This window comes from Cervus elaphus, chromosome 5 (assembly GCF_910594005.1).
Source record: "Cervus elaphus chromosome 5, mCerEla1.1, whole genome shotgun sequence".
Taxonomy (NCBI): domain Eukaryota; kingdom Metazoa; phylum Chordata; class Mammalia; order Artiodactyla; family Cervidae; genus Cervus; species Cervus elaphus.
The window spans coordinates 51,613,210-51,620,582 of NC_057819.1; positions in this window are offsets into that span (position 1 = coordinate 51,613,210).

Below are 7,373 nucleotides of genomic sequence, written 5' to 3' on the forward strand. Positions count from 1 at the left end.
CCACCACCCTTAAGGGGTTCTTGTTTGGACTTTAGGGATCCTGAATTTCCTAAAATTGTATGAAAATATGTCCATGTATCTTTTTTCCCTGGGAGCAGAGACCATCACTTTCATCAGATCCTCTAAGAGATCCGTGACCACAAGGTAAAGAATGACCACTAGCTGGATGAAGGAACTAAGACCTATGGAATATTCTCTATGCAGCCTTGAACTTGGTGACATCATTTAAGTTGCCCACAAACCCTAAGGTAAGTGGCATTATCCCCATTTTATAGCTAAGGGTGAGTAAGGCTAAAAGAGGATAAGAAGCCTTACCAGGTAAACTCACACAATAACTGTCAGAACTGAAACATAAACTCAGACTTATCTAGTCCAAAATCCATGACTTTCTATGCGAGTATGGGCTTCCCTGGTGGCTCAGTTGGTCAAGAGTCTGCCCACAATGTGGGAGAACTGGGTTCAATCCCTTGGGTTGGGAAGATTCCCTGGAGCAGGGCATGGCAACCCACTCCAGCATTCTTGCCTGGAGAATCCCCATGCACAGAGGAGCCTGGCAGGCTACAGTCCATAGGGTCACAATGAGTCAGACATGACTGAACTACTAACACAGAGGACACGCTTCTTGAGTGCTTTATGGGGATGGGACTGCTGGGTGAGGAGGATAAGAATTAGTGAAGGAGGACTTCCCTGGGGGTCCAGTGGTTGAGACTTTGCCTTCCAATGCAGGGGGTGCAGGTTCAATCCCTGCTCAGGGAGCTAAGATACCACATGCTTCCAGGCCAAAAATCCAAAACATAAAAATCAGAAGCAATATTATAACAAATTCAATAAAAAGCCTTTAAAAAAACTAACCCACAGCAAAAAAAAAAGAAGAAGAAGAATTAGTGAAGGAAGGCAGCAAGGAAAACCAATCTGACATTTTAGCTGGCTCTTGAAAAATGAGTTGAGCTGGGACATCTGGAAGTATCGGGTTGGCCAAAGAGTTCACTCTGGTTTTCCATGAGCTAGTATAAAACCCAATCCTTTTGGCCAATACAATAGAAGGGAGGAAATCCCAGGTGGAGGGGACAAGAGTCAGAGCAGTAAGAAGGGGTTAAAGGTTGGGGGCAGGGGGGGCGCCCTCCCTCCTATCAGATCAGGAGCTTCCTAAAGGCTCAAGAACCAAGGAACAGTCCCAGGACCAAGCGCCTGTAGGGGTTAAATATCTGGCTCCTTTAGTTTTAAATTTCCTGTTACCCAAACTGCAGCGCAACCAGAGGATAACCCTCCCTACTGGAGTCCCTGCTACAAAGTCCAGGAGCTGCAGCTTAATGCCTGGCATCCATTCAAACAAGTGCATTTTGTTTACTTCTAATGTGTCTGAGCCCAGGGAGCAGGTTTACGGCAGGTCAGGAAGATGCCAAGAGCTTTACCAGGGCCACCGGAGTCCACGCAGAACACACAGCCTCTCTGGAAACAAAAGATCATCCGTTAAGTGTGTGGCTTTCATGCAGCTCCGTTCCCCCAAGACGCTCCTGTTTCAATATAAATAATATCCCGAGACTAAAATATTCCATGCGCACCCCCAACACGTTTAATCAGGCTTTCGGATGCGCACTGACTCTACTGCAGGCTCCTGCTGCCTTCTGAAATGGAAAAGCCACTCATGTTAGCATGGAATCCCGTGTAATTGAATTGTGGTTTTAAATTCTGTGATTAACAGATGGTACCGTCCTGTCCCAGTGTGCTGTCTCGTCTCCCTACCCCTGGAGACACAACACACACCCCTTTGGATCATCCCCAGCAGCTACGCTTTCTTTAGCCCTGGTGTTATTTTAGCACTTAACTCTCTTTTATAAAGGGGCCATTTCACAAGCACTGTGAAGGCTCAGGTAACAACTCCTACCGAATCTTCTCACTGGCTTGTAAATGAATTTAAGTGTATCACAGCCCAAACCTCTTCAGGCTCCCTGGTTGGGAATTCTGGAGATTTTCTTCCCCAAAAGTGAAAGTCAAAAAATATTAAAAGATAAAGGGACATGATTCATCTTGGTTCAGCAGATCATAAGTTCCTCGAGGGCAGGGAGAGTTTATTCGGCTGATTGATTTAATATTTATTGAGTCGTAACTAGCTTCATGGACCATAGAAAAATCTATTGATGCTCTTCATTACAAGAAAAAGTGTTGCTGTCTCTAGATAGGACCAAGAAGCATTCACTTTGATGCTTTCTTTCCTTTATACTGATTAACAAACTTGAAAGAACAGCTCCTGCTCTAAAAAATATATGAGTAGAAAATACTGCGTTCTGTTGCATAAAACTGGAATAAAAGATTCTCCCTTTCTGAAATAGCTATGTGCTAGGAGACAGGATGACTGCTGGAAAAGGGGGCAGAGGAATTCATCATCCCTGAAAACCTTTCACTTTCACAGCACACCACCTCAGAACTCCTGTATCGTTATGAGATCTCGAACTTAGTATTTTTTTTTTAAACCATGGTTTCCACTGGAATGAATGGGCTGCACAAGGAAACTTAAAAATGTTTAAAGACATACCCAAAAAGCAGACAAACTTCTACCAGAGTCACTGTCGAGGCCAGGAAACACGTGCCCATAAATGCATTACTTACTCGAGCCTGCCAGCATATCACCTAAAAGTGCCATCTTTGGCAGGGAGGGGAACAGATACAGAAGAAAGGCTGGCTGCAGGTTTGCCCACATCAATAAACAACAGGACCATCTACCAGAACGGCACACCCCAGGGCTCCCGGATAATTGTCAGACCAACTTTTGGCAGCTCATTATCAATGCAGTGTGGGTGCTGATTTGTAAACACATCTAATTTGGTTTTAAATTTTAATCCATAAAGTCATTACTAAAGGACTCCAGGCTGCTGAAATGATGAACCAACTGCTTCCAAAGCAGACAGAAAGGCACCGGCGCCAGCCAGGGCTGTCTGTCCTCCCTTCTTTGCCGCCGGATTCACCTTGTCTCTCGTTTCCTTCACAGCAACGTGCGCGGCCTCCCACTCACCGAAGATTTTCTGTTGCTACCCAGATCTTCCCTCTCCCTGTCTCTCTCTCTGCTCATGTCTGTCCGTATGTGTATCCGTCTTTCTCTGTCTCTCAGCCTCTGTCTTTCAGACAGACACACACACACATATATACGCACCTGTATACAAGTTTTTATATCTTTCTGACCCAGTATTCCAATCACCGCCTCCTCTGCTCTTCCAATTTAATCTACTTCTCTAACATAAAAATTGTTCTTTAACAAAAAGATCAGTTTGAAGGAAAGAAACTGTCTTAAAGAGGTAATGGAAGGGAACATAGCTGACTGACAGATGGACTGACCATCCAAATGGGCCACCAGCATCTCAGATATTGCCCTCCTTTGAGGATTGGTTCTCATGGGTACTTACCCACGAGAGGAGAGGGTTTTTTCAATGTAAAGATCAAACAGTGAGTCTTTCAAAACATGGTGTATGATACAATCTGGTTTCTTTAACAAATTATGTATCAAACCTGGTTCTTAGGAACTGATGGATTTTAACCTGTCATGTTCACCCTTCATAACAACCTTGTGAGGACGGTATTAAAGCTCTTCCCTGTTTCACGGGAGACTGGAGCACATAGAGGTCAAGTAACTTGCCCCAAGTCACACAACTAGAAAGTGATTGTCAGGATTTCCACCCAGATAATTTGTCTCCAGAGTCTGCTTTTAACCACTACTCTCTGCTGCTTCTTATTTGAATGACTGCATTTTTATCTAATTAACAGAGAGGAAATTTTCCATTCACTTTTTATGCATTCTATCTACCATTAGATTTTTCTCTCATTACTTTTCTCTACCAAAGAAAAGAGATGACTGATTTACCTAGTGGCTAATTACTACCCTATTTACCCTATTAAATAAATATTTACTCTATTGTACAAATCAGTAATTGCTCAAAACTCCTGTTCATGACTCCCCACCATTAACTAGAGATATTCTAGTAAACCTTTCACCTTCCTTCACCTCACTCATTTTGACAGTCCATATACCTAACCATGGGACTTCCCTGGTGGTTCAGATGGTACAGAATCTGCCTGCAATGCAGGAGACCCAGGTTCAATTCCTGGGTCAGGAAGATTCCCTGGAGAAGGGAATGGCTACCCACTCCAGTATTCTTGCCTGGAGAATTCCATGTTCAGAGGAGCCTGGCGGGCTATAGTCCTTGGGGTCATGAAGAGTTGGACACAACTGAGCGACTAACACACATACACACACACCTAACCATATCCAAATCCCTTTCTGAAAAGCAGCCTATTAAAGAACCATTCGCAAGGACTTCGCTCCACTGCTCAGTGAGGGTTAATAGCATGTCAGAGCAGCCAAGCAAATATTGCCCTGGAGACCCAACACTCAGGCCAGGCAGCTTCCCTGGAGAAGAATCCATGTTGATCTAGAAATTGTTCATGTGCTGTGCTGCTCTGCAATAGCCTACCTCACTTCCTCGAATTCAAAGTGGGCAAAATAAACTCTCCACCATTTGGGAAAGCTGGGAGACAGAATACATTCTTTTCTCTAATCATGGTTTCAGGGCTTTCCTGGTGACTCAGTGGTAAAGAATCCACCTGCCAATGTAGGCAACGTGGGCTCGATCTCTGATTCGGGAAGATCCCACATGCCTTAGAGCAACCATGCCCATGCACCACAACTACTGCGCCTGTGCTCTGGCGCCCAAGAGACGCAACTACTGAAGCCCGTGTCCCCTAGAGCCCATGCTCCCAGCAAGAGAAGTCACCGCAGTGAGCAGCCCACACACCGCAAGGAAGAGTAATCCCCGCTCGCCACAACTAGGGAAAAGACCGCGCAGTAATGAAGACCTCGCACAGCCAAGAGCAAATAAGCAAATAAAATTATAAATAATAATATTTTATGTTCTGCAGGACTGGTGTATTTAGTGCCGTTTTTTCCAAAGTATGCTTTGTTTTAGGATCTGAAAACCCAAAGGCCCGCAGGATTTTTTTTTTTCTTCTTCTCTTTCAAATATGGATGGTTCTGCTTTTCATTTAAGGTGCAGTTTAGAAAGAAGCAGCCTGTGAAACCAATTAACTAATTGGAAATCACTTAATGACTGTGGCAGCATTTCGGATTTCTGGCATGGGTTCACAGCAGTCAAGAGAAATTGCTTTCCAATATTATGATAAGGTAAGCTGTGGAGGTCTCACCAGGGGTGGCTGAAGGCTGCTGGGAGCAACAATCAGCTCTAATCTGCCCACCAAAATAACGGAGACATTATAACACGGAATCCAGTGACTGGAGAGTAAGCACGACATAAAATTCCAAAGATACGCGGAGATCTGCTGAGAAGAAATGTGTAGCTGTAGTTCCTGGCTATGATGTTTGAGAGCTTCCAATCTTCACGCAGACATTATGCGTTTGAAATGGCTCTCAGAGAGACACCCAGACATGTGGGGAACGAGAGGTGACATGAGGAAAGGAAAAAAAAAAATAAGAGTAAATGTTCACCCTAGCACAATTGTCCAACTAATTGTTTTAGTATGAAGAGAATCATTGTTCACATTAAGGGAATAATCCAGTTAATTGCTCAAGAGTTAACAGAGCCAGAGAAAATAAATTACCCCAAACGCAATATTTTATCCATTTGCCATTTGCTTGTTCCAAGGTAGTGAGTTCTCTTAGCATATATCTAAATAGCAGAATTCATGAGAACCAATATCATCAGTGTCAAAAACAGTATCAGCCATCTCTAAAAGTATATCTATTTCCTTTTCCCTCTGTTTTGAAAGAACAGCACAGATATACACATAGGCCTAGGTGATTTAAAACTGCTTTGAGGTGGACCACTGGTTTCATGTGTCCAGGGCCTCAGAATTGTTTTGTGAGTACAGCAAATCTCTTTACCTCTCTTTCCCCTAGTTTACTCACCTGTAAAATGGCCTGACACCTATTCAAAGAAACAGGTATTCAAATGATGGGTGAATTCTGCAAACACAGAGCCAGGTTGCTGTAAATTCTCCCAGCAATAACAAACGTTCACTTTTTCTCTCACACAGACACCATGAGTTTGGACAACAAAGACTCTGTCCCAGAGATATTCACTGTTGTTTTCATCTACAACAGAAATCCTCTACACATGCTTGTTACTCCACTGCCAGCATGGGGCCATCGCCCAGACCCCGGCTTTATTAACTCAGTAATAATGACCCACTGGGTAGTGACTTAGATGCATGCTTTGTACCTGGCCATGACCCAAAGGAAGGAAGATATTCTCTTTTCAGGCAGCAGCATGAAGAAAGACATTGCCACTCAGACAAATCGCTGTGACAACCATTAGCCTGCCAGACAGTAGGACCAGGTTAGCCCTGTTCTCACACCTGCCGGGACATCACACGCTCATTCAAAGCACATTCCACTTTGTAGAGTCTCATCCCTGGAGGTTCTTCAGCCACAAAACCCCCAGGGCAAGAGGTGCAACATTAAGACTATATAATAAACTGATGATTATTGTCACCCTGCTTATTTAACTGTATATTGTCACCCTGCTTAATTTAACTTATGTGCAGAGTACATCATGAGAAACGCTGGGCTGGATGAAGCACAAGCTGGAATCAAGATTGCCAGGAGAAATATCAGTAACCTCAGATATGCAGATGATACCACCCTTATGGCAGAAAGCGAAGAAGAACTAAAGAGCCTCGTGATGAAAGTGAAAGAGGAGAGTGAAAAAGCTGGCTTAAAACTCAACATTCAGAAAACTAAGATCATGGCATCTTGTCCCATCACTTCATGCCAAATAGATGGGGAAACAATGGAAACAGTGACAGACTTTATTTTTGGGGGCTCCAAAATCACTGAAGATGGTGACTGCAGCCATGAAATTAAAAGATGCTTGCTCCTTGGAAGAAAAGTTATGACCAACCTAGACAGCATATTAAAAACAGAGACATTACTTTGCCAACAAAGGTCTGTCTAGTCAGAGCTATGGTTTTTCTAGTAGTCATGTATGGATGTGAGAGTTGGACTATAAAGAAAGGGGAGCACTGAAGAATTGATGCTTTTGCACTGTGGTGGTGGAGAAAGACTCTTGAGAGTTCCTTGGACTGCAAGGAGATCCAACCAATCCATCCTAAAGGAAATCAGTCCTGAATATTCATTGGAAGAACTGATGCTGAAGCTGAAACTCCAATACCTTGGCCACCTGATGCAAAGAACTGACTCATTGGAAGAGACCCTGATGCTGGGAAAGACTGAAGGCAGGAGAGAAGGGGATAACAGAGGATGAGATAGTTGGATGGCATCAACGACTGGATGGACATGATCATTTGAGTAAACTCCAGGAGTTGGTGATAGACAGGGAAGCCTGGCATGGGGTTGCAAAGAGTCAGAC